Source organism: Mesoplodon mirus, assembly GCF_964341445.2.
Source record: "Mesoplodon mirus genome assembly, chromosome: 11".
Lineage (NCBI taxonomy): Eukaryota > Metazoa > Chordata > Mammalia > Artiodactyla > Ziphiidae > Mesoplodon > Mesoplodon mirus.
Window position 1 is genome coordinate 31,040,467 of NC_138987.1, and position 5,890 is coordinate 31,046,356.

Genomic DNA, 5,890 nt, shown 5'->3' on the forward strand with positions numbered 1-5,890 from the left:
ACAGATCCTAGAGACAAATAATTAATAAGATATGAACTTTATGTGACTAAATTTACACATGCATTTAAGATGGAAAACTTCCTAGAAAAACATAACTTACCAGAACTGATACAAGAAAAAATAGAAAATATGAATACTGAAACACACTTAATATTCATATCAAACTGCCTGATAGACACATAAGCTAAGTCAGAGAACCATGGAGTTATCCCTGACTGCCCTGAAAGAATTTCTTCCCTCTTGTAGCCGTAAGGCTGACACAGTGATAAACCAGAAGCAGTCTGATCCTGCAGGTTACTGACTTACAACACAGGTTGAATTCATAGCTTCAGCAGATTTCTTAAGTGAAAATTACAGTATTTGGGGGTAAAAGTGCAAAACTGAAAAGCAGAATGGTAATATTTGAGAGGATTCTAATAACTCCAATCACTCCCAAACCCCAAAGATTTCCCTTGTCAACAGAAGCAGCTCCTCCTCCACTATCTAATGAGAATGGCTTGACTTTCTTGAATACCCTGTACTGACCACACCAAAATAAAATCCCAACTCCCCTCACTGATCAGTCCTACTACCTCCTACTGCCTCTAACCTGTGACTAAGACAAACCATCAAATTCTGTGTAATTCCAAAGACAAACCTTGGAAAAGAAAGCTTATACATTAACAGAATTACAAGAATTTCCCAACTCTTGAGGAATATGTGTCCAAAGGATTCTGAGGATGCTGGACCGGGAAGGAGAAACATAATTTAGATGAAACTGAATTTATTGTTTTGGGCACATTTCAATTCAAGTGGTCAGAGGTGATGATCTAACTCATGTTCCAACCATGGGGCCAGGTACAGTTTTGTATCCCATCCTCTAACAGTAGCTGGATCCTCAGTGCCTTGAAACCCAGCCTGGTCAGACAGCTAATGCAAGACCCCATTTCCTTGTGGATCTATTTCCTGTAATATTTCTGGATACCAATTACTTGATCAGCATTCTTATTTTCAGAAAACAGAATCCCCTCAAGCTAGTTGAAGCAAAAAGAATTTATTATGCAGTATAGATAGCTCATAGAATCACTGAAAAGGTTTCAAATGGAGTCCAGGCTGAATTCTAGGAATGACTCCCAATCCCATACCACAGAAGTGAGCTTGCAAGGTACAGTGCTGCTTCTACAATCAGGAAGCTACCTGCCACACCAGAAAGCCTCCATCCACACAGCCACCAGCTCCAAAACCACATCCGCCTTGGTAAGATCCAAGCCTGCATAATGAATACACGCCTCAGGCCCCGCTTCTGTCCCCACATACCTCACTTCCGAATCAAAGTCTCACACAAGTGCATCTGATCAGAGAAACTTTGGCTTTGTTTGGAACCTTAGCCCTAAAGGAGTCTGGGAAACAGGCATCCTTTTTCATAACAACGTTGTATTGCTCAGTATGAATGTGCCATAATTTATTCAACATTTCCTTTCTGGAAGACACTTAGGTTTCTTCTGTCTTCGCTGTTAAAAACACTGATGTATACCTTCACCCTAACTACACACCTGTAAGAAAGGACTATGATCCTGAATATATCTTTTTTTTTTTTTTGCATGTGTGTATGCTTCTGGGCTTGAGATTGAATTTCCTGGTCATGAGCCATTGTTTTTTCATCTCCCTCCCCTACACTTTACCTCCCTCCTCTACCCCCCTTAAAGTCTAACATGTTCCTTTCCCAAAGAGAACAAATATATACTGAATGAATGGGTCATCCTGCTTTTCTTTTGCCTCAAAATACTACTTGCATTTGGGAATTTCAGATGCAAAATAGCCTGGCTCACTTTCTTTTTGCTACAGCATATCTGGGTCAGGCATCTTGAAAGAGTCCCTAACAGAGTATTATGTCATCTCCCATGCTTTTGACTAATTCATTTTTCATAGCTGAGTGCCAGCTGTCTGTAACCAATTAAGAGCAATGGCCCATAATGCTGCTCTCTGCTTATAAAAATGCATTTCACAACCCCAAGCACAAATATGCAACCAGTAGAGGTAGCAGTGTGATGCACCCTGAAATGAGGTGTCAGAACAGCAGCACGTGGAGTCCCATGGAAGAGAACCCTGGAGGAGAAATATTTACATACATTTTAAAATGGACTTTTTAAAAAGTGCTCCCACGCAGCAAAGTACTGAATATGAAATGTGGAGCATCTTTATTTTTCTGAACTTCATTTTCAATAACCATAAAACGGGGGTAAAATCTACTTTTATAATGCTCTACGAGGATTAAACAAATGTTAAACTAAAATATACTACTGCTGTTACAAACGATATCTGCAAATAAATGTGTCACAAATGTCCTAGAACATGTTAGCTAAGAAGGGCTGGACGTTGTCTACTGACCAGTGATAGATCAGTCAAGAAGGAAGTTTTCCCAAAGTTAGTACCCTTCTCCCTAAGTGATTTTCTCTCCTCATTGTGGCCATTAACAGATCTTGATGTTTGTCCTACCCCAAAGCCCAGCTCTAGCCTGTGCCTCAGCAAGTAGGTAGCAGCATGAAGGGGGTGGAGGGTGGAGAGGGCTGCTCCAGCAGAGGAGAAAACAAAAACCAAAGCATGCTTTCCACGGGCTCCCTAGTTCGTGTATATAAATATGTTTTGTCTAAATAGAATAATTTAAATGTTCTGTGTGACTGCCTTTAAAGACTTGTAGCCTGCCTATATGCCATGGTGAGATCCCAATTTTAGCCAGGCCACTACTGTAGAATCAATAAAGCTTGGTGGGCTACGCGCAGACTGCCACTTACCAGACACGTAACTGTGTGCCAATTACTTAACCTCTCTTGCACCCCTGTTTCTTCTTTATACTAGGGATCATCACAAGTCTACTGTGCAGGTTAAATGTGTTATTTAGAAAACATTTAGAACAATGTCTGCCACAAGTAAACACTACCAATGCAATTAAAAATAATCAAAAAGCAGCTACTGATTTGGTAAACTAGTCATTCTAAAATTTTTAGCCCTGGGACTTCCCTGGTGGTCCAGTGGTTAAGAATTCACCTTCCTTGGGGACTTCCCTGGCAGTCCAGTGATTAAGACTTTGCTTTCCAATGCAGGGGACATGGGTTTGATCCCTGGTCAGGGAACTAAAATCCCACATGCTGCGGGGCAACTAAGCCCGCGTGCTCTAGAGCCCGCGCGTCACAACTGGAAAGAAGCCCACACGCCACAACGAAGATCCTGCACGCCCGCAACTAAGACCCAATGCAGCCAAATAAATATTTTTTAAAATAAATAAAAATAAAATTTTTAGCCCTGTTATCTCAAATGTATTGCCCCAGCCTTATTTTACTACACCACAGATCCAGGATTGTTTATCCACTTTTCCTTACTATTCTTCTCTTAGTATGACATTTTCACTCCTGCTCCTAGATTTTACTACTTCTTGTACCTGTAACACTTGCCATGGTCTGGCTTACCTTGTCTGCATCTCCATCTTATGGGGTCTCCAACATTTAAGACTCCTGTGGACTGCTTCAGGATCACCTGGGGGGCCCAGGAGGCTCATCAGTAGGCCTGGGGCTGACCTGGACACCTGACTTTTCTCATTTCCTCAGGTGATCCAGCTGTGCATTCAGATCTCTGCAAAATTTTGAGTTTCCAGAGGACAAGGGCATAAGTTCTAACCATTTTTCTGTTCCTTTACGATGCCTTAATCTGTGCCAGCACTCAGTAAGTGTTTTGGGGTTTTTTTTTTATTTTGTTTTTTGTTTTTGCCAATAAATGGTTTTTGAAAGAAAGTGGTCCTTGTCTGAGGATGACATAGGCCTGGGGGCTTCATGACTGTCAAGTGTGTATATGCAAGAAAAGCAAAGGAACAAAAACATAGCTGAGGAGCAATTCTATCCTTTCAGCAGTCCAGAAATCTGCCAGTGGCAAAACACACCACTACAGATTGTTACTGCCATTATGTTGCTCACGATTTGTAAAACTGAGGTGAAACTGTAATCACTACTCTGGAAGCTGCTCCTCTATGAAGCAATCATCATAAAGATAGTCTATTCGGTTGGACAGTATTTGGTTTGCCAGGGCTATCACAACAAAGTACCACAGACGGGGTGCTTAAACAAGAGAAATTAATTTTCTCACAGTTCTGGAGGCCAGAAGTCCGAGGTCAAGGGGTCAGCAGAGTTGTTTCTTCCAAGGCCTCTCTCCTTGGCTTGCACATCGCAATCTTCCCCCTGGGTCTCTCTGTTCAAATTTCCTCTTCTATAAGAGACCAGTCATACAGGATTCAGGTATGCCCTAAGGACCTCATTTTAGCTTAATCACTCCTTTGCAGACCTTATCTCCAAATATACTCACATTCTGAGGTACTGGGGTTAGAATTTCAACATATGAATTTTGAAGGAACACAATTCTGCCCATAACAGATGATATCATTTATATACCTGAAGTTATGTTTTTGAGTGTTTGACTCTAAGATGCAGCTTGGTGATCAGGTAATACAAGTTTACATACTTAATAAGGGGCTGATAGCTCTGGCAATGTTTATATTCCTCAAGACACACTAGGAAGTGTGAATATAGGTCAATAGGCTGAAAAGGCTGAAGCAGACTAGATCCTGTCACCTCTTTGCCCTCTGACGTACGGAGGAACTCAGCACACATGCAAAATTGCAACTCACCTTTTAAGGAAGGAAACAGCAAATATACATATACTGATCTACAGGAAGACTGCAAACTAGTTTCTAGGCTTTGGCCTTGAAAACTCAAGTCATGCCAGTTTTACTTGTCTTACTAAAATCTAGGACTTCTTGGGTCATGAACAGCCATATTTTAAGGATAGAAATCTGTGCTAGGATAATCTAAAACTAAAGAATATTAGCCAGTGCTCACTGTATGTTGAGCACTGTGCCAGCCCTTTACATGAATTAACATCAAACAATACTATGAAATGGGAACTCTTATTAGTAGTCTCTGCTTACAGTAAGTAAAGTAAGTAAAAAGAGGCACAGAAAGGTTACATAACTTGACTAAGCTTCCAAACCATCATGCAGCAACGCCCAGATTGGAGAACATTCAGCAGGGCTACAGAGCCCACACGCATAACATCCTGCCTCTGAATGTGACCATTTACCCAACAGCAGACTGATCCCAGCAGCAGCAACAGATGAGGCCACCTGCAATGGGCAAGGAAGGTTCAGAGTAAAATCTTGTCAAAGGGGCAGCTACTAATTTACTCATCTTGTGAGAATGACTTATAATGTGTCACTTAAGTCTAAGAGGTTAAAAAAAAAAAAAAAAAGACACAGTTGTAAAGCAAGCAACAGCTACATTTTCACCTAAACTATTTCCCAGAATTCCTCTTTTACTGTTTTACATAAGGTTTAACTATCTTGGGCAGCACTTCAACTAGCACCTGGAAATGAAGAAATTTAACCCAGCGTGAGCCAGAGTTAAAGGGAGAAAGGGTGCTTGTAGTTCTAGCACCGATGGTTTCCTGGGGACAGGAGTCGCTGCCACCAGGATACCTTTACCAGCTCAAAAGGCTGAGCTTAGAGTTGCCTCAGTCCCACCAGAGCTCCCTGATGAAGCCTTCATGACTCAGTGTTGACAGCCACCTCTAACCACCATACCTCACCAACTCCCTCAACTGCAGACCTGTAGTTCTCCAAGGAGACAGCACAGTAAAGGCACTACCTGAGGAAGGAAGAGGGCAGGGATGAGAGCTGGAAACGCAGAAGCATCGTTTATCTAAGCACTGTTATGCAGAAGCATGCAAAAATATGATTTCAAAGCCACAGTACTTAGGAAATACTTTCTCCACTTCTGACCTTAACAAAAACTCAAGTTGTACCTCATTTTCCCCTAAAAAGACTCATTCCTCTCCCTCCACAAAATGAGATTACAAGAGGAATCGTATC

The 5,890-nt window shown here is 41.5% G+C and overlaps 1 long non-coding RNA gene across 1 annotated transcript; it reads right to left on the reverse strand.

Annotated features, from left to right (window-relative positions):
- Positions 1-3,451: 3,451 nt before the first annotated feature.
- LOC309811586 lies at positions 3,452-5,888 on the reverse strand. Its single transcript, XR_014295216.1, has 3 exons — positions 5,603-5,888; positions 4,114-5,146; positions 3,452-3,606 (listed from the first exon to the last, which is right to left on the reverse strand). It is a non-coding gene; the product is annotated as an uncharacterized lncRNA (long non-coding RNA).
- Positions 5,889-5,890: the final 2 nt, after the last annotated feature.